Here is a 22,608-nt window from a genome sequence, read left to right on the forward strand (position 1 = left end):
TCGACGCTGTTCAAACTCCCTCCAACCCCGTTCCCCCTCACTCAGCTACCCCCTCATCACCCCTCTCTCACAGCCCCACCACTGCTCTGACCTCCACTTCCACCCCACCCTACATTCCTCATACTGAAGCTCCCCCAACACTCCGCACCTTTGACCTTACTACCATCGAGGAAGTCTCCAAGATCCTCTCTGATGCCTGCCTCACCACCTGCCCCCGCGACCCTATCCCCTCACAACTCCTACGACCTTCCTCCCCCTCCATCCTACGTTCCCTCACCCACATCTTCAATCTCTCCTTCTCCTCCGGCACTTTCCCCTCCCTTCTGAAACATGCACACATCACCCCCATACTTAAAAAGCCCTCCCTGGACCCCAATGACCCGAACAACCTCAGACCCATCTCCCTGCTCCCATTTACATCTAAACTCCTCGAGCGCCTAGTCTACACCCGCCTAATCTCTCACCTCAACGACAACAACCTCCTAGATCCCCTACAGTCCGGCTTCCGTCCCCTACACTCCACCGAAACTGCCTTACTCAAACTCTTCAACGACCTGCTAACCGCCAAAGCTAATGGCCACTATTCAGTGCTCCTACTCCTTGACCTCTCTGCGGCCTTCGACACAGTCGACCACCCCCTCCTCCTCAAAAAACTACACTCCCTCAGCCTCAGAGATTCTGCTCTCTCCTGGCTCTCATCCTACTTGTCACAACGCTCTTTCAGCGTTACCTATAATGCTACCACCTCCCCCTCACTCCCCCTCTCTGTTGGGGTCCCTCAAGGCTCTGTCCTCAGGCCCCTTCTCTTCTCCATCTACACCTCCTCCCTTGGCCAACTCATACACTCTCACGGCTTCAACTACCACCTCTATGCCGACAACACACAAATCTATCTCTCAACCCCTCACCTCACCCCCTCAGTCTCTGCCCGAATCACACACCTACTGAGCGACACAGACTGGATGTCACTCCACTTCCTTAAACTGAACCTCTCCAAAACCGAGTTTCTTGTCTTCCCCCCCAGCCCGGACACCACCCCCCATTGACTTCTCCATCACATCCAACAACACCACCATCAAACCCGCCCCGCAGGCCAGAGTACTTGGTGTCATTCTGGACTCCAACCTATCCTTCCAGCCCCAAGTCCAATCTTTAACAAACTCGTGCAGACTCCACCTCTGCAACATCGCCAAAATATGCGTGTTCCTAACTCCAGAAACCACTAAACAGCTCATCCACTCCCTCATCATATCACGACTAGACTACTGCAACTCCCTCCTCACTGGCCTGCCTCGCCGCTGGCTATCCCCGCTTCAGTCGATCCTGAATATGGCTGCCAGACTCATTCACCTTTCCAACCGCTCCGTTTTCGCCACCCCCCTCTGCCAATCCCTCCACTGGCTTCCGATTGCACAACGGATCAAATTCAAAATCCTAACACTGACGTACAAAGCTGTCCACCACACTGCCCCAAACTACATCACTGACCTAATATCCAAGTGCCGCCCAGCACGCACACTCCGCTCCTCACAAGACCTCCTTCTCTCTAGTTCCCTGGTCTCATCCTCCCATGCCCGCCTCCAGGACTTCTCCAGGGTGTCACCCATCCTCTGGAACTCCCTGCCCCAACCCATCAGATTATCACCTACTCTCCTCTCCTTTAGGCGCACCCTGAAAACCCATCTCTTCAGGAAAGCCTACCCCACCCCCTGCTAACATGCCGACCTCCTCCACTCTTCCTACCACTCCAATCCCCACAGCTATCTCCTCCTGTGCCACCATCCCCCCCCCCTCCTAGATTGTAAGCTCGAAAGAGCAGGGCCCTCAATCCCCTCATGTTTTGCATTGTATTGGTATTGTTCTGTCACATGTTCTGTCCCCCTGTAATGTACAGCGCTGAGCGAACTATTGGCGCTTTATAAATACTGTATAAAAATAATAGACAGAATACTGTAGCAAAAGAGATAAACATTTAACAAAGATGGAACTGCAACCATCTTACAGAGACATCCAGGCCATACATGGCAGTTAACACCTCAACAGGAGCATCTTCTGATGAGAAGGGGTGAAGAAAATAGCCATGCACGTTCACTGCAGTTAGCTAAAGAAGTAGAAGACCAAAACTGGGGCAATTGCTTCCTGTGACACAATACGCCGTACACTGCAGAGGAATGGTATGCATGGGTGTCGTTCATGCACAAAAAAAGCCTGCCTAGAATTTGCCAGGGCCCATGCTGAAAAAGAAGAAGACTACTGGTACTCTGTAGTGATGAGACCAAGATAAATGTTTTTGGAACTAATGGCTTCAAAACTGTATGGCGTCACAAAGGTGAGGAGTAAAAAGAAAAATGCATGGTGCCTACAGTGAAACAAGGTGGTGGAAGTGTCCTGTGGGGCTGCATAAGTGCTGCTGGTGTCGGGGAGCTGCATTTCATTGATGGTATCATGAATTCACAAATATATTGCTTTATATTGAAAGAGAAGATTCTACCATCACTCCGTGCCCTTGGTCGTTGTGTTTTGGATCACTGTCATGTTGTAAAAGTGCACACCATATTTAAGGCCACTGTTGGATTTCTGAAGAACAGGGGGAAAGCAATTCAGTGGCCAAGTATGTCTCCTGATTTGAACCCAAACACCTATGGGGAATTCTCAAGAGACAAGTTGAGCATCACTCTCCATCCAGCATCCAGGCTCTAAAAGAGGACATTCTTGAAGAATGGAAAATTATAAAATGTTGCAATATGTCGCCAACTTGTTAATTCCATGCCTAGAGGACTTGGTGCTGTCCTTACAAATCATGGCGGTCATACAAAATACTAGATGTAGTAGTTTTTGTTGTGGGATGTATTAATTTAGCACCATCCAATTTGTGTAAAACTGAAGATTTTGAAATCAAGTTATATCAACCTTACTTTCATGTAATGAGCTAACCAAATGTTCTATAAAACTCAGTTTTGTCAAAACATTGGAAATTGTTCCTTTGTTCATTGAGATATTAATTGAAATCTTAGCTTTGAAAAGGGGTGTACTCATTTACGCTGAGCACTATATATATAGCTAATAGAAATACCTTACAGTTATGGTGCTGTAAAGCGCCATCTCCTTTAGAGCTCTAATACACTCTCAAAGCTCAGATATTTTAAATGGTGTATGTAGAGAAGACTGTAAAGACTCATTCAGTATATTTCTAAAAATATATATGTCACTAAATTGTGAAAAAGCAAATCAAAAACTGCTAAAGTTGCAACACTGCTTTTTCTAGTGCAGAGACAAACCATTGAAGCTTTTTTTAGCAAATGAGAGAGCTTCTTTATGTTCTCTGAGGATGTTCCTTGTATAGACGAAATGTGTAAGGAGGGGCTAGCAGCCTATGAGGTCCTCACACCTGCTGGCGTACTGCAGTGTGATGTTTTTGCGCTTTTGTTACCATGAGATGCTTGTGAGTATATTTGCATGAAATAAATTGGTGTTGTTAGCAGCATTATTCTATGGTTGTTTGTATTTTCCATTGAATCTCAGTGCGGAGAACTGCCCTTTCAGGACAGCCAGTGGAGGACCTGGTGGGCGTGGAGAATGTTACCATACCCTGGTATGATTCACATTTTGTGCATCCTACGCTAGTGATCTCTTATAATCTAGAGATCTTGGTTATCCGGTAAGGGAATTGAAATATCTATGTCTGAGGTGGTTTGGGACTAAAAACACGTGGAACTGTGGTGTTTCATTTTAAACACAAGATTCTACACCAGCCCCCAAGTGGAGCCCTGAAATATTATTTTTGGAGTGGATTTTCATTTCTAGTATATTATTGTTTGATTTATACTGAATATGGTTTTAATTTTTCCACTATATGTGTGGTTTTATTTATTGATATTATTTGCATCACTTTACTGTTTGTTTTTTTATGGTTTTGCACACTCATTTTGTTTATTAAATGAGGAGCTTGTTCAAGCCTAGAACCTTGTTTTCCAAGGAAAGGTACTGTACATTTTTCACAGCCTTAGTCACCATTTACTTTTCAAAATGGAATGAAGCTGGTATAACAGTTCTGATGTAATTTTCACAGTAAATTCAATTTAAGTTTACTTCTGAGACAACCCTCATACTACAGATATTTTATTCGGTTCAACAGAAAAATTGGTTTTAAACGTCAAAGTTAAGAGAGTATTTTTTTTTTCTAATCATACTTACCTAGGTGGATGAAGCATCGATCCGATGCTGCATCTGTCCCCCCCCCCCCCCAACTCTAAGGGTGAGGAACTGAGCAATCACTCCATTCTCCCTGCTGCTCTAAGCAGATAACAGTGACTGTCAGTTACCACTGTCTGCTCTGCCCTGCCAGCACTCACTGTAGTACTGTTCTGTAGAGGGGGCGGGTGCGGTTGGCTCAGGCTCTCAGTGGCTTGCTAAGAGGCTGAGCCAGGTGCCGGTCCAGGCTGCCGGGATCCCAACCATATGGTTGCAATCCTCCCCCAGCCTGGTCTGCTTTGTGACATCAGCCGGCCCGCTGTCAGCTAAAAATGGGTAATAGGAGTGCACAACGAACTGTACTCCTGTGAACCACAGGAGAAGTACAGCCAGATAAGCTTTGGCTGTACTTCTTTAAATAAAGTGTGAAAGTACCATAAAAGTCTTCTGAAACTAGTTCTAGCTGTCTTGCTTCTTTTTTGCGGCCTAGAGGGGACAGCTCGCTGCTGACGCCCCTACTGGCAACATGTGATTTATCACATGACTTTACAGGGATGTTCAATTTGTATTACCCAACGCACAGGACATGTAGTTCCAGGCAGGTAGTTTCTTTTAACCTTTAGCAGGGCTCACCTGTCAGGAGGAAGCATTAGAGTAGCAGCGCTGCCGCCGATTGCTTCCACACAGCCTCCTACAGTGTCAGCCTCCATCGCCCTGTAAGCCCTCCACCTCTGTCCACAAACCACCACCCTGGCCGTTTTCTCCCAGGCACCGCTTGCCCATCTGCATAAATCTAAGTCAAATTTTTTTTATTAAATAGTAAAAAATTTAAAAAGTTACTCCTCCCCCCACATATTTGTACATACAAACGTAAAATCTCACGCTGGGGCGCCTACGCATGAAAGCGTTGATTGCGAAACACGTTACATATTGCCGCGCACGTCAGAATGAGAGCAATAATTCTAGCACCGGACATCCTCCATAGCACTAAACTGATGACCTATAAAGGGGCTTGAAAAGCATCACTTATAGAAAATATAGGGTACTAAAGTTCGTCGCCATTTCACAATGGCACGCAATTTTATCTGTATACTTTTTGCAACCTCATCTTCACAAAAAAAAAAAAAAAAAAAAAAAGATGGGCAATTTATTGCTTTTTTTCTGCCCTAAAATGAAGTGCACCTTTGTGGTAATGTCGTGTTATATACAATATTGAAACTACCACTATTTTATTCTCTAGGGTGTCTACTTTCAGAAAATATATAATGTTTTGGGGGTTTTATGTAATCTTCAGGCCAAAAATAATTTTTTACACGTGTGTAAAAAACGCAAAAAAAGCCCTGGCAGAGAAAGAGATAAAGGATAAGCCTGACACTCCACTTTCCTGACAAGCACACATTCAGTGCTCATTAAACTGCAAGGTCTCTCCCCTCCCTGCTAGTTCCCGGGTGCGGTGCTGGAGACAAGCAGGGAGGTGAGGAGGAGATAAACAGCGCAATGTTAAAATGATTACACATTTAAGTCACCATAAAGCCCCTTTTGTTTTTAAAAGCCCCAGACATTCCTAAAATCATCTCAGATTTAAATACGGTTTTGGTTAAAAATGTATTTTTTTTTTATCAGGACAAGTAGATTGTCATGAAGGACAAGTAGATTAGGTAGTATGCTGTAAATTAGCTTTCATGGGTAGAGGAAGAGGTACTGAGGTCAACCATGGTAGCATTGTAAGTGGCAAATAAGTTACCATTTTAAGGTGCTGCCACCATTAGGTCTCACCAGGAACCCAGGATCTGGACCAAGTTTGAATGCCTGACACATCAAGAATGCTGGCTGTAAAGTGAAAACAAAGTCAAGACACATGGATTAGAATTAGGGACTGTCATTAAAAAGAAATTTTGACCAACCTGTAAGTTTCATATCTTGGCGTTAAGTACAGGACACAGGCAATATATTCATAGACCCTGGCTTGTAGGCTTATAACATGAGGTGCAAACACTGGCAAGATTTGAAGATATGTCCACTGGGTGCCTCCCCTAAGTTCACCCCACTCTAAGAGTCCTCAGTTTTGTGGCAAGCAATGCAGAGTAACCAAGAAGGGAGGGTGGCCTGTGGCCTGTACTTCAAGATACGAAATTTACAGGTAAGCCAAAACGCCTCTTTTCTTAAATCGTACAGGACACAAAACTATTCATAGATCCTAGGATGTCCCCAAGCAATAAATGAGAAAGGTGGGTAAACAGAACCAATCCCACAGACCCAAAACAAGGGTCAACAGATTCAGCAGAGGCCTGATGCCAAAATGTCCTGGAAAATCCCACCAATCTGGTGGAATGAGCACAAAAGAGTGCAGCAGGAGATTGGTCCAGGAGAGTGTGAGCTCCAATGATAAGATTTCCTAGTCATCTTGTGGTGGTGGACTTGGAAGCAGGGTGTCCCTTGCGCGGTTTTGAGGACAGAAGAAATAGGGAATACTTTTGTTTGATTGAAGCTTTGATGTGGATTCGAACGTCTATGTCCTGACAATGGAGAGAGATATCCCTTGGATGCTTTAGAGTGGCGCATAGTTACATAGTTAGTTTGGCTGAAAAAAAGACAAAAGTATATCCAGTTCAACCATTAAACAAAAAAAAAGTTATAATCCTATACACACAGTTGATCCAGAGAAAGGCAAACCCCCCCCCCCCAGCAAAGCATGATCCAATTTGCTCCTGCAGGGAAAGAAAATTCCTTCTTGATTCCCTGAGAGGCAATCGGATATTCCCTGCATCAACTTTACCTATAAATGTTAGAATCCAGTTATATTTTGTGTATCTAGGAAAAATTCCATGCCTTTTTTAAAGCAATCCACTGAGCTGACCAGAACCATCTATTGAGGGAGTCTATGTCACATTTTCACAGCTCTCACTGTGAAGAAACCTTTCCATGTTTGGGGATTACATTTCTTTTCCTTCAGACATAAAGTGTGCACCTCTGTCCTCTGTGATGACCTCACAGTGAACAGCTCTACAACGAGTTCACTATATGAACCACTGATGTGTTTATACATGTTGATCATAGCCCTCCCCCCCCTTACTCTCCTCTTCTCAAGAGAATAAACTCAGTTCCTCTAATCTTTCCTCACAGCTGAGCTCATCCATGCCTCGTATCTGTTTGGTTGCCCTTCTCTGTACTTTCCCAAGTTCCCCAATGTTCTTTTTGTGAATTGGTTCCCAAAACAGAACTGCATATTCCAGATGAGGTCTTACTAATGATTTGTACAGGGGTAGTATGATATCTCTCTCTTTGGAGTCTATACCTCTTTTAATAGAAGAGAGTATTTTGCTCGCTTTAGAAACCGCAGCTTGGCATTGCATGCCATTAAGCTGATGATCTACCAGAACTCCCAGATCCTTCTCCACCATTGATTCCCCCAGTTGTACTCCCCTAATATGTACTGTATGATGTATGCATATTCTTAGCCCCCAAGTGCATATCCTTACATTTAGCAACATTAAACCTCATTAATTTGCCACATAGTTGCCCAATTCAACAGAGCATTGAGGTCAGCTTGTAAGCTGAAGAGATCCTGTAAGGACGTTATTCCACTGCACAGCTTGGTGTCATCTGCAAAGACTGAAACAGGATTCTTAATTCCAGACCCTATATCATTTATAAATAAAAGTAAAAGTAAGGGTCCCAACACTGAACCTTGGGGTACACCACTGACAAACCTAGACCATGCAGAGTATGAATCATTAACCACTACTCTTTGAATACAATCTTTTAGCCAGTTTTCTATCCATTTACATACAGATTTTTCCAAGCCCGTAGACTTTACCTTACACATTAGCAGTTTGTAGAGAACTGTGTCAAATGCTTTTGCAAAATCCAAGTATACAACGTCCACAGCCACCCCTCTGTCCAAGGTTTTGCTCACCTCTTCATAAAAAGAAATCAGATTTGGTTAACAACTTCTGTCTTTCATGAATCCATGCTGTCTGTTGCTTAAAATAGATTTTTTTCCAGAAAGAACTCATCTATGTGGGCTTTTATTAAACTCTCCAGTACCTTTCCAACTATAGAAGTTAAAGTAACAGGTCTATAATTACTTGGTAAAGATTTTGACCCCTTTTTAAATATTGGCACCACATTGGCCTTACACCAATCCAGTGGTACTATGCCAGTAAGAAGAGTCCCTAAAAATTAGAAACAATGGCTTTGAAATGACAGCTCAATTCTTTAAGGACCCGTGGGTGTATGCCATCTGGTCCAGGTGCTTTATTCACCTTTTTTCTGTCTAAATATTTATGGATCAAATCAATTGTGAACCAATGTGGATCACCTGGAGCTGTGTCAATACCATGCCCATTATGGACAAGAGCTCCCCCCCATGCTCCTTTGCAAGAGCTGAAGAATGTATTTAATAAATTTGCTTTCTCTTTGTCCCCAGTCACCCACTCTAGATTATTTTGTAAAGGGCCTACATGCTCGGACTGAACCTTTTTACTATTAATATATTTGAAGAATTTTTTGGGGTTGGTCCTGCTATCTTTTCCAATCTGTCGTCCATTTTCAATTTTTGCAGCCTTTATTTCCTTTTTGCTTATTCTGTTATATTATTTGTACTATTTAAACGATGATAGTGTTCCTTCATTTTTATATTTAAAAATAAAAGATCTTTTCTTATTATCTATAGCGTTTTTAAGTTTGGCCATAAGCCACATAGATTTGATTTTTAGCCTTTTAAACTTGTTGCCCATGGGAATATATTTTGCAGTGTGTTCACATACAGTCTTTTTGAAGAACTACCATTTCTGTGTTGTGTTCATTGATGGCAATATTCAGTCCCAGTCTAAGTCTTGGAGAGCAGCTCTCAGCCTTGGAAAATTAGCTCTCTTAAAATTGAGTGTTTTTATTTTTCCTGTATGTGCTCGCTGTTTACAGCAAACAATAAATGAAATCATGTTACGGTCACTGCTACCCAGATGTTCTTTTATATGGACATTCACAATAAGCTCTTCATGGTTTGAAATTACCAGGTCCAGCAGAGCATCATTCCAAGTAGGGGAATGATACTCTGCTGGACCATAAAATTGTCCTGTAGTAGGTTTAAAAATGTTTGCCCTTTAACTGTTCCTGCAGCAAGATTACTCCAGTCAATTTCTGGGTAGTTAAAATCCCCCATTATTACCACTGTCCCAGGCCTTGCAGCCATTTCGATCTGTGCAAGGAGCTGAGTCTCCACCTCCTCATTAACACTGGAAGGCCTGTAACAAACTCCAATGATTACCTTTGTAGTACACACCCCCACGTGCAGTTCCACCCATAATACTTCAGCCTCATCAACTAGGTCCTCTTTCACACTCGCTCTGAGATCACTTCTCACATAGAGACAAACACCACCACCTTTCCTATTTACCCTGTCTCTCCGATAGAGATCATAGCCAGGAATATTAATGGTCCAGTCATGTGAAGAATGAAGCCAAGATTCAGCTATACCAATTAAATCATAGTTCTCTTCATGCACCAAAGCTTCCAACTCACCAATTTTGCTTGGCAGACTTCTGGCATTGGTGAAAAAACACTTTAATTTGTTGACACCTTGCATATTCTTTTATTTTCATACAAATGGTACCAATTCCACTGGTTGTTTGTAACATCTGCCATAGCTTTCCCTCCATCTTTCCCCATTTCACCCACCAATAAGTACCAACCCCTATCTGACCTGTCTACCCTGTTATAATCTAGTTCTCCCTCCCCCTCGATCCTAGTTTAAATACTCCACCAGCTCTCCCATAATCCTCTCCCCTAGCACAACAGACCCCCTTCCATTTAGGTGCAAACCATCTCTAGCATATAGGTTACACCCAAATTAAAAGCCAGCCCAGTGCTCTAGAAACCTAAATCCTTCCCTCTTACACCAGGTCTTCAGCCATGCATTGAGTTCTCTAATCTCCCCGTCTTTCCTGAGTTGCACATTGCACAGGTAATATTTCAGAGAATATCACCTTGGAGGTCCTTCCCTTCAACTTGCAGCCTAGTTCTTTAAATTGATTCTTAAGGAGCCTCCACTTTCCATGTATTCTGTCATTGGTTCCAACATGAACCAAGACAGCTAGGTCATGCCCAACCCAGCCCAGTAATTTATCAACCCGGTCCACCACATGCTGAACCCTGGCACCAGGGAGACCACAAACCATTCGGTTGAGGCAATCCTGGAGACAAATTATTCTATCAGTCCTTCTGATTATAGAATCCCCTACTACCACCAGCTGTCTAGGCCTTCCTGCACTACCCTCACCACCCCTCCCAGATGGTCTGCCCTCCCGGCTATTAGGGATAGCAGTGACATCCACCCTTGAGCTTGCCACCCCCACATCTTCACTCAACTTGGCAAATCTGTTTGGGTGCACAAACCCAGGGCCGGCCTTCCTTTTCCGTGAGCTCCTACCACTCCCTCTCGTTACAGTAACCCATCTTCCTACCTGATAATCCTGATTAGCCCCTCGGCCCTCCACATCAATCCCATTAGCTACTTGCTCAGAGAGCAGAAGACCCCTTTCAAGGTTGTCGGTTCTGCCCAGTGTTGCAACTTGCTCCTCCAAATCTTAACGCGAGTTTCCAGAAGGGCAACCATTTCCAGAAGGGTATCCATCCTGGAACTGTTGCTCCATTGCTGCATACATGCGGCAAATTGTGCACTTTCACCCCGCTAGCACACATTATTCCAGTTACAATATTAACAGGAAATATCAGTTGCCACTTACAGGTTAGTAGACTCCTGTTATAATCTCCTGTTTCCAACTCTAGTTTTTTAACTCCACTTATCAAATGTCCACTTGGTCAAAGGTCCAGCAAGCAAAATACAGGCAAGCACAAAAATGAGCAAGCTCAGAGTGAGCTCTACAAGAAGTTATATAGGACCTTTATCACCTGTGACCAATTAACCCCTCCCTTTAATTAGCAGAATAAAGGAAGACAAGGAAAAGGAAGAAAAAAATGCTGTTTAAAAAGTGATTTAAAAAAGTAAAAGCTTTTTTTTAGCAAGACCCAAAGAAGAAAATAAAAACTACAAGCACCAGCAATCAAAAGTAAACGTTTCCCACTCTTTTTAGCCATCAGTCAGCAAAAAATGCCAGTTATGATAGGGCTATGTTTTCACTGAGGTAGGAGACTTCTACCACCTTGGGAAGAAAGGATGGTCTTGGATACAAGACAACCTGTCTTTGTGAAGTATAAAGAACTGCTCCTTACAGGGGAATATTCTTGATCAGTCCAAAGTTTGCTTTCTGCAGGGCAGAGAGAACCAAGCTGAGATCCCAAGGAAACACAAGGTGCTGTAATTGGGACATAATGCAAGATACACCATGAAGAACAGTTTTTACAAGAGAGAGCTAGGCTAAAGGCCTTTGAAAGAGGATGACAAGGCCAAGACCTGTTCTTTCAGAATGCTTAACGGCGAACTTCTGGTTTGTGGCTCAAGTCTTAAACTGAAAAGAAGGGCTAAACCTACAGTGAAGGAAATAAGTATTTGATCCCCTGCTGATTTTGAATGTTTGCCCACGCACAAAGAAATGATCAGTCTAAAAATTGAATGGTAGGTCTATTGTAACAAAATAGCAAAAAATTTAAAAGAAATGCATGTCTAACAAATTATGCACTGATTTGCATGTTCATGAGGGAAATAAGTATTTGATCCCCTATCATTCAGCAGGATTTCTGGCTACCAGATGTCTTTCATACAGGTAACAGGCGGAGATTAGAAGCAGTCTCTTAAAGGGAGTGCTGCTAATCTCATTTTGTTACCTGTGTAAAAGACACCTGTCTACAGGAGCAATCAGATTTCAAACTCTCCACTAGAGATGAGCGAAGTATTCAAAAATTCGATTCGGCTGATTCGGCGAATTCGAGGAATAAATTTGATTCGAGGCAAATATATTCGCTGCGAATTTAACTTATAAAAGGGTGTTTCTAGGCTTCAGAGAGCCTTTATATTAGTGCAGAACACTGTACCTTTAATTTAAATGCCCTTGGAGTCTGCTGGGGAAGAGAAATAATACTGTCAGTCAGTATGACATGCAGATGAGTGCCGTCGATCTTAGAATCACCGCACACTTCACTCATTTGGGCAGTCACGGGGCCAAAACCAGAGTGTGGAGCCACAGTGTGGCGGTGGAGGCAGCAGCAATGGGAGGCCATACAGCACCCTATGACAAAAATGGAACCCACCAGCAGTGTGAGGAGACCTGAAAGTGGCACATGGCAGAGTGTGGCGATGGAGACAGCAGCAATGGGAGGCCGTACAGGGACCCATGACACACTCTGGACCTGGCAGCAGCATGAGGAGGCGCTACAGGGGCCCATGGCAGATTACAGGCCTGGCAGCAGCAATGGGAGGCCCGTAATCTGCCAGCACCCTATGACAAAATGGAACACACCAGCAGTGTGAGGAGACCTGAAAGTGGCACATGGCAGAGTGTGGCGATGGAGACAGCAGCAATGGGAGGCCGTACAGGGACCCATGACAGATTACGGGCCTGGCAGCAGCATGAGGAGGCGGTACAGGGGCCCATGGCAGATTACGGGCCTGGCAGCAGCAATGGGAGGCCCGTAATCTGCCAGCACCCTATGACAAAATGGAACACACCAGCAGTGTGAGGAGACCTGAAAGTGGCACATGTTTGGGGCATGATTCATGGCGGATTTAGTCAGTTGTGTCAGGAACTGGTGGTTTGAAATCCAGACTAATCCACGCCGGATTCATTTTCACAAACGTGAGTCTCTCCACACTTTGGGTGGACAGTCGTGTCCTCCGCGGAGTTACAATACCTCCTGCCGCACTAAACACGCGCTCCGATGCCACGCTACTGGCCGGGCATGACAGCCTTTCAAGGGCAAATTCAGCTAGTTGGGGCCAAAGGTCAAGTTTCGTTGCCCAGTAGTCAAGGGGATTGTCTACCTCGGTTGGCAGGGTGCTGTCCAAGTAGGCCCAAGCCTGTTGTTTGAGGTCCTGCTCCAGGTCCACCTGATGCTGCTGCTGCTGGTTAGTAGTTTCCTCACTGCGCTGGTGAAGAAAGCTACTCATCATCGACTGCAGACTGAGGCAGCCGCTGCTGGTGGAGCAGCCACTGCTCCTACCACCCCACCCCTCCCCTGCTGCCATGGAAGCGGAACGCGAGCGCACAGGGCCCACAGTGTCTGAGGATGGACGTTGGCGCAGAAAGGCAGAGACCAACTGACTACATAGGTGGTTTTTATAGTACTTTATTTTGGCCTCCCTCTCAGCAGGTGTGAAAAAGGCCACCATTTTTAAACGGTAGCGAGGGTCCAACAAGGTGGACAGCCAAAAGTCATCCCTCTGTCTTATGGTTATTATTCGGCTGTCGCTACGCAAGCAACCGAGCATGCTATGGGCCATTTGTGCCAAGGAATGCGAGGGACTCCCTGCCTCCATCTCCACAGCATACTGCCACGGTGCGTCTGGGTCCTCTGTCTCCTCCTCCTCCTCTACCAGATGCTTCTGCTCCTCCACTCCTGTCCGCTGAGTGGAAAAACCACCCATTTCACTCAATAATTCCTGAGCACCAATGTCCTCCTCTACCTCCTCCTCTTCTTCCTGTCCTGCCTCCACAGGGGTCATGTGGCGTTGAGATCTGTGCGCCACGTCTACCGCACCCTGACCAGCCATTGTTAACAGCATTTGTTCCAGGACGTGCAACAGAGGAATGACGTCGTTCATCCCATAGTCCTGCCGACTCACGAATAGCGTGGCCTCCTCAAGGGGCCTGAGCAAGCGGCAGGTGTCACGCATGAGCTGCCAATGGCTGACATCTAAGTTACACAGGGGAGTACCTTTATCCGCTTGTAACATCAGGAAATCGGTGATGGCCTTTCGCTGTTCGTAAAGGCGGTCTAACATATGTAGGGTTGAATTCCACCTTGTTGCAACGTCACAGCATGAGGAGTCGGTACGGGGGCCCATGGCAGATTACGGGCCTGGCAGCAGCAATGGGAGGCCCGTAATCTGCCAGCACCCTATGAAAAAATGGAACACACCAGCAGTGTGAGGAGACCTGAAAGTGGCACATGGCAGAGTGTGGCGATGGAGACAGCAGCAATGGGAGGCCGTACAGGGACCCATGAGACACTGTGGACCTGGCAGCAGCATGAGGAGGCGCTACAGGGGCCCATGGCAGATTACGGGCCTGGCAGCAGCAATGGGAGGCCCGTAATCTGCCAGCACCCTATGACAAAATGGAACACACCAGCAGTGTGAGGAGACCTCAAAGTGGCACATGGCAGAGTGTGGCGATGGAGACAGCAGCAATGGGAGGCCGTACAGGGACCCATGAGAGACTCTGGACCTGGCAGCAGCATGAGGAGGCGGTACGGGGGCCCATGGCAGATTACGGGCCTGGCAGCAGCAATGGGAGGCCCGTAATCTGCCAGCACCCTATGACAAAATGGAACACACCAGCAGTGTGAGGAGACCTGAAAGTGGCACATGGCAGAGTGTGGCGATGGAGACAGCAGCAATGGGAGGCCGTACAGGGACCCATGACACACTCTGGACCTGGCAGCAGCATGAGGAGGCGCTACAGGGGCCCATGGCAGATTACAGGCCTGGCAGCAGCAATGGGAGGCCCGTAATCTGCCAGCACCCTATGACAAAATGGAACACACCAGCAGTGTGAGGAGACCTGAAAGTGGCACATGGCAGAGTGTGGCGATGGAGACAGCAGCAATGGGAGGCCGTACAGGGACCCATGAGAGACTCTGGACCTGGCAGCAGCATGAGGAGGCGGTACAGGGGCCCATGGCAGATTACAGGCCTGGCAGCAGCAATGGGAGGCCCATAGTCTGCCAGCACCCTATGACAAAATGGAACACACCAGCAGTGTGAGGAGACCTGAAAGTGGCACATGGCAGAGTGTGGCGATGGAGACAGCAGCAATGGGAGGCCGTACAGGGACCCATGAGACACTGTTGACCTGGCAGCAGCATGAGGAGGCGGTACAGGGGCCCATGGCAGATTACAGGCCTGGCAGCAGCAATGGGAGGCCCGTAATCTGCCAGCACCCTATGACAAAATGGAACACACCAGCAGTGTGAGGAGACCTGAAAGTGGCACATGGCAGAGTGTGGCGATGGAGACAGCAGCAATGGGAGGCCGTACAGGGACCCATGACACACTCTGGACCTGGCAGCAGCATGAGGAGGCGGTACAGGGGCCCATGACAGATTACGGGCCTGGCAGCAGCATGAGGAGTCGGTACGGGGGCCCATGGCAGATTACGGGCCTGGCAGCAGCATGAGGAGTCGGTACGGGGGCCCATGGCAGATTACGGGCCTGGCAGCAGCAATGGGAGGCCCGTAATCTGCCAGCACCCTATGACAAAATGGAACCCACCAGCAGTGTGAGGAGACTTGAAAGTGGCACATGGCAGAGTTAACATGTTTGGGGCATGATTCATGGCGGATTTAGTCAGTTGTGTCAGGAACTGGTGGTTTGAAATCCAGACTAATCCACGCCTGATTCATTTTCACAAACGTGAGTCTCTCCACACTTTGGGTGGACAGTCGTGTCCTCCGCGGAGTTACAATACCTCCTGCCGCACTAAACACGCGCTCCGATGCCACACTACTGGCCGGGCATGACAGCCTTTCAAGGGCAAATTCAGCTAGTTGGGGCCAAAGGTCAAGTTTCGTTGCCCAGTAGTCAAGGGGATTGTCTACCTCGGTTGGCAGGGTGCTGTCCAAGTAGGCCCAAGCCTGTTGTTTGAGGTCCTGCTCCAGGTCCACCTGATGCTGCTGCTGCTGCGGCTGGTTAGTAGTTTCCTCACTGCGCTGGTGAAGAAAGCTACTCATCATCGACTGCAGACTGAGGCAGCCGCTGCTGGTGGAGCTGCCACTGCTCCTACCACCCCACCCCTCCCCTGCTGCCATGGCAGCGGAACGCGAGCGCACAGGGCCCACAGTGTCTGAGGATGGACGTTGGCGCAGAAAGGCAGAGACCAACTGACTACATAGGTGGTTTTTATAGTACGTTATTTTGGCCTCCCTCTCAGCAGGTGTGAAAAAGGCCACCATTTTTGAACGGTAGCGAGGGTCCAACAAGGTGGACAGCCAAAAGTCATCCCTCTGTCTTATGGTTATTATTCGGCTGTCGCTACGCAAGCAACCGAGCATGCTATGGGCCATTTGTGCCAAGGAATGCGAGGGACTCCCTGCCTCCATCTCCACAGCATACTGCCACGGTGCGTCTGGGTCCTCTGTCTCCTCCTCCTCCTCTACCAGATGCTCCTGCTCCTCCACTCCTGTCCGCTGAGTGGAAAAACCACCCATTTCACTCAATAATTCCTGAGCACCAATGTCCTCCTCTACCTCCTCCTCTTCTTCCTGTCCTGCCCCCACAGGGGTCATGTGGCGTTGAGATCTGTGCGCCACGTCTACCGCACCCTGACCAGCCATTGTTAACAGCATTTGTTCCAGGACGTGCAACAGAGGAATGACGTCGTTCATCCCATAGTCCTGCCGACTCACGAATAGCGTGGCCTCCTCAAAGGACCTGAGCAAGCGGCAGGTGTCACGCATGAGCTGCCAATGGCTGACATTGAAGTTACACAGGGGAGTACCTTTATCCGCTTGTAACATCAGGAAATCGGTGATGGCCTTTCGCTGTTCGTAAAGGCGGTCTAACATGTGTAGGGTTGAATTCCACCTTGTTGCAATGTCGCAGATCAGGCGATGTCCCATAGTCCTGCCGACTCACGAATAGCGTGGCCTCCTCAAAGGGCCTGAGCAAGCGGCAGGTGTCACGCATGAGCTGCCAATGGCTGACATCGAAGTTACACAGGGGAGTACCTTTATCCGCTTGTAACATCAGGAAATTGGGGATGGCCTTTCGCTGTTCGTAAAGGCGGTCTAACATGTGTAGGGTTGAATTCCACCTTGTTGCAACGTCGCAGATCAGGCGATGCTGGGGAATTCCGTTCTGCCGCTGCAGCTCAGAGGGTGTGCTTTGCGGTGTAGGAATGGCTGAAATGCATGCAAAGTTTACGTGACATTTTAAGGATGTCTTGCAGTGGGATGGTGGATTTTAGGAACCGCTTGACAACCAGATTGAACACGTGAGCCATGCATGGCGCATGGCACAACCTTCCTTGACGCAGAGCAGACACCATGTTCTTTCCGTTGTCGGTCAACATGGTTCCGATTTTCAGTTTGCGCGGAGACAGCCATCTGTCGATTTCTCTGTTCATTACACTCAGAAGTTCCTCCCCTGTGTGACTACGTTCGCCAAGGCACACCAGGTGCAGCACAGCGTGACACCGTTGCGCCCTGCACATGTGATATGCCGGTCGGGTAATGGGACTTGGCACGGGGGTGGCGGCTTTGGACACGGCGGAAGAAGAGGTGGTAGAGGCGGACATCTTTGCCGTACCAAGGACGTGCAAACGTGGAGGCAAAAGCGGCGTGACCTGTCCAAGTTGCTGGTGCGGCTGTGCCGGCACCACGTTCACCCAGTGGGCCGTAAATGACATGTACTGTCCCTGACCGTAGTTACAGCTCCACACGTCGGCGCTGCCGTGCACTTTGGCAGAGACTGACATGCTCAAAGACTGGCCCACCATCTCTTCTACATGTGAATGCAGGGCTGGCACTGCCTTTTTGGCAAAGAAATGACGGCTTGGCACTCTCCACCGCGGCGCGGCACAAGCCATCATTTCTCGGAAAGGTGCTGAGTCCACCACTTGGAAAGGGAGGGACTGCAGCACCAGCAACTTGGACAGGAGGACGTTCAGCTTCTGCACCGTCGGGTGCGTGCTCGCAAACTGTTGTCTCTTGGAAACGGATTCCAAGAAAGACTGCTGACGGAATCCGTGAAGAGGAGTAGCAGGAGAAGGAGCATCTGAACGAGCGGAAGATGCCAACGAGCGACAACTCCCCTCAGCAGAGGTGTTGGAGCCTTGACTGGCTGATAGAGGGCGATTGACGTCGGGTGACGGAGCAAGTAACGGAGCGGGTGATGGAGCGGGGGCTGGGGCAGGCAGAACCGCCGTATCTTTATCACGGTTTTCCCAGGCCACCAAATGGCGACGCTGCATATGCTGACGCAACGCTGTAGTCCCAACATGGGCCCCCTGGCCACGCTTGACTTTCTGGCCACATAGTCGACATACGGCTACGTTTACTTCCTCGGGCGGCTTGACGAAAAATTGCCACACCGCCGAGTAGGAAACTTTGCCCCCGCTACTCCTCACTGGCTGACTGCTACTTCCTCCGTGCACACCGGCACCACTACTGGCTGTGGTGGTAGGCTGCAGTGGAGCTGGTGCTCTACTCCGTGGCCATTTGCCTCCACTGACACTGCTGCGACCCTGCTGCCTCCTGGGCAACCCATCGACTGTTTTGCTCGCTGCCAAGCTGGCACCCTCTTCTCCTGATGATGCGGAAGCAATAGCCTGATGACGACGAGGCTGCCAAGTGCGATCAGCCTCATCATCATCAATTAGGGTCTCCGCGTCACTACTAGCCCCCTCGGCTGCGTGTGGGTCAGGAGACAGACCTGTCTCTAGACCGGCTACCGAGCCACTCTCCTCGCCAGTACTTCTTCGCCTTTCTGCTGAAGAGGCGGATGTCTCCCCCCGTTCCTGACCGCCCTCTGTTAGCTCTTCCTCACTGTACAGTGGGGCTGAGCCCACAGCATGCGATACTTCGCTTGGTGAGGGAACACCAAAGGACAGGGGCAGGTAGAGGACACGTGATTTCAGTGGGCTTGCTCCCGGGCCATGCCAACTAACGGTTGTGTCTGACGTACCCACCGACCGTTGGCTGTAGGTGTCAGAGGTGACCTGGGAAGAGGAAGACGACCAAGCCAACCAATCGATGATGGCAGGGTTGTCGGTGGAGACACGACCGCTGGATGACACCGGGAGCACTGGCCTCTGGCTGCGACTAGTGCTGCCTCGACCCCTTCCTCTGCTGCCACGTCTGCTCGCTCCTAAAACATTGCCTCCTCTGCCACTCCTCTGCATGTTGTCTGACATACTCTTTAATTCAAAGATTCTGTGTCCCTCAGTAACAATTCTGTGTCCCTCAGTAACAATTCTGTGTCCCTCAGTAACAATTCTGTGTCCCTCAGTAACAATTCTGTGTCCCTCAGTAACAATTCTGTGTCCCTCAGTAACAATTCTGTGTCCCTCAGTAACAATTCTGTGTCCCTCAGTAACAATTCTGTGTCCCTCAGTAACAATTCTGTGTCCCTCAGTAACAATTCTGTGTCTGTCCCTCAGTAACAATTCTGTGTCTGTCCCTCAGTAACAATTCTGTGTCCCTAAGTAACGGTTCTGTGTCCCTAAGTAACGGTTCTGTGTCCCTAAGTAACGATTCTGTGTCCCTAATACAGAGAGATCTGTCTCTCTTGAATGACCAGAGGCAAATGGAGAATTGTAAGATGGCCGCAATTTATAGCTCCACCATTACACAGTGCTGGCTGGCTGCTGATTGGCTAATGCGATCACATGTCATGAATGAATGCATTATGGGTCAGCGCGCCTTCCCAGAGATCCCTGCTCCGTCGCCGCACATGTCGCCGCCATTTTTGGAAAAATTTTGAATCGAAATTTTCCTAATATTCGAAACGAATTCCACTTCGCCGAGTTCGATTCGCTCATCTCTACTCTCCACCGTGGTAAAGACCAAAGAGCTGTCTAAGGATGTCAGGGACAAGACTGTAGACCTACACAAGGCTGGACTGGGTCTACCAAACTATAGCCAAATAGTTTGATGAGAAGGTGACAACAGTTGGTGCAATCATTTGCAAATGGAAGAAACACAAAACAACGATCAGTCTCCCTAGGTCTGGTGCACCATGCAAGATCTCACCTCGTGGAGTGTCAATGAGAATAGTGTAGAATCATCCCAGAACTACACGTGAGGATCTTGTCAATGATCTCCAGGCAGCTGGCACCACAGTCACCAAGAAAACAATTGGTAACACACTACGCCGACAAGGATTGAAATCCTGCAGTGACCGCAAGGTCCCTCTGCTTAAGAAAGCACATGTCCAGGCTCGTCTGAAGTTTGCCACTGAACAACTGAATGATGCAGAGGAGGACTGGTTGAAAGTGTTTTGGTTAGATGAGACCAAAATAGAGCTCTTTGGCATCAACTCAACTCGCCGTGTTTGGAAGAGGAGGAATGCTGCCTATGACCCCAAAAACACCATACCAACTGTCAAACATGATTGTGGAAACATTCTGCATTAGGGTTGTTTTTCTGCTAAGGGGACAGGACAACTGCACCGCATCAAAGGGACGATAGACAGGGCAATGTGCCGTCAAATCTTCGTGAGAACCTTCTTCCCTCAGCCAGGGAATTGAAAATGGGTCGTGGATAGGTGTTCCAGCATGATAAGGACCTAAAACACACGGCCAAGGCAACAAAGGAGTGGCTCAAGAAGAAGCACATTAAAAAGGTCCTGGAGTGGCCTAGCCAGTCTCCGATTGAAAATCTGTGGAGGGAGCTGAAAGTTCGAGTTGCCAAATGTCAGCCACCAAACCTTTATTTATTTCAGGTACTTATATAGCGCCGTCAATTTACGCAGCGCTTTACACATATATAATGAACAATCACATCAGTCCCTAACCCTCAAGGGGCATACAATCTAAGGTCCCTAACTCATATTCATACATACACATACTAGGGCCAATTTAGACAGGATCCAATTAACCTACCAGCATCTCTTTGGAGTGTGGGAGGAAACCAGAGTACCCGGAGGAAACCCACACAGGCACAGGGAGAACATGCAAACTCCAGGCAGGTGGTGCCATGGCTGGGATTCGAACCAATGACCCTAGTACTGCCAGGCGGAAGTGGTAACCATTTAGCCACTGTGCTGCCCAAACCTTAGTGACTTGGAGAGGATCTGCCAAGAGAAGTGGGCCAAAATCCCTCCTGAGATGTGTGCAAACCTAGTGGCCAACTACAGGAAATGTCTGACCTCTGTGATTGCCAACAAGGGATTTGCCACCAAGTACCTAGTCATGTTTTGTGAAGGGGATCAAATATTTATTTCCCTCATGAACATGCAAGTCAGTGCATACATTTGTTAGACATGCATTTCTTTAGAATTGTTTGTTGCTATTCTGTCTCTTAGAGTTACAATACACCTACCATTCGATTTTTAAACTGATCATTTCTTTGCGAGTGGGAAAACATTCAAAATCAACAGGGGATCAAATACTTATTTCCTTCACTGTAGGTGTTGAAGTTGAAGCCGGAGGACAACGGTTAGCTGCTCTGATTTTGAGGTGGCGGAGGCCCCTTTTTGGGTGGGGGTATTTGTTTCTTCTGCAGCAGAAGCAAAACCTTCCCTCCTGTGACAATGATGAATTGGTCAAGTGCCTCTCTAAACAGAAGTCATTCTTGAAAAGGCATTTGTTTGAAGCACCTTTTTACAGGCAGCTTCAGCTATCAGGCTTTTAGCCACATTATTCTGTGCATGGGAGTGGAGTTTAGCGCCATTATTAGGACAAAAATGATCTACCAAATCGTGGAAATGGAGGGAGGGGGTACGATGCCACTTCCCAATAAACCATACACAGCCCCAACAGGAATAAACCATTCCCAACAACAAGGGACTTTAAAGGCTTTATACAGAGGCAAAAGGTAGCACAATGAAGTTCCATAAAACATACATAGAAAAGTCACATTAAAAAATCATAAAACGGTCTGCATACAATCCAGAATTGATGCTTGTATACTCCTGCTGACTTGGTCCAATGCATTTCGCAGCCTAACTGCTCCTTCAGGGACCCAGAAAGAATCATAATATTACTATATGTCAACCATGAAATACCCCAAAGCTCCAATGAGTAGCCACTGGTAACAATGTGTCCGCCCAACCTCCACCACAAAAGGACGGGGAATGACATCAGAGGCACTGAACTGCCTCTATATCTTCTTTATTCTCTTCTGTGTCTGCCTTGTCTACTTGGGAGTAGAAATGGAAGTAGTAAGAAAGGCATAGTGTTTTTGAGCCATAGGCAAACTTGGTTGTATTTGTCCAAGGAATTGTAGCATAGATGCAGAAAATTCAGCTTTTGTCAGGTATGCAGCTTGTTGAGTGCCTGAAATAGATGTAGAATCAAATGTAGAGACCAGTGTTAGAGCTGGTTGCTGCTCTGGTGCAAGGGGTGCATGGCCGCTCTGAGATTGAGTGTTGCGTGGGCCTTTGCCAGAGCAAATGTTTGCCTGCGGTTTTACAATGGCTCCCTTTTACTTAGTATCTGCCATAGCTACACCTTAGGATATTTCCCTGTGGGGTACTCATGGAGTAGGGTGCGAAATATACAGTAAGCACGTTCAAAAGGAAAATGGAGCAAACCTGGTGCAGTCCATTCTGTAGTGAATCCTCATGGCGAAAGGATGGGA

At 47.5% G+C, this 22,608-nt stretch overlaps 1 protein-coding gene across 2 annotated transcripts in view; it reads right to left on the bottom strand.

Moving 5' to 3' along the window:
- The window catches only part of OSGEPL1 (O-sialoglycoprotein endopeptidase like 1), a 102,095-nt gene that overhangs the window by 25,655 nt on the left and 53,832 nt on the right, over window positions 1-22,608 (bottom strand). The gene's annotated exons all lie outside the window — the stretch shown is intronic.

The sequence above is a fragment of the Staurois parvus genome, unplaced genomic scaffold (genome assembly GCF_062004578.1).
Source record: "Staurois parvus isolate SC_StPar_1 unplaced genomic scaffold, SC_StPar_1.0 ptg000836l, whole genome shotgun sequence".
Taxonomy (NCBI): Eukaryota; Metazoa; Chordata; class Amphibia; order Anura; family Ranidae; genus Staurois; species Staurois parvus.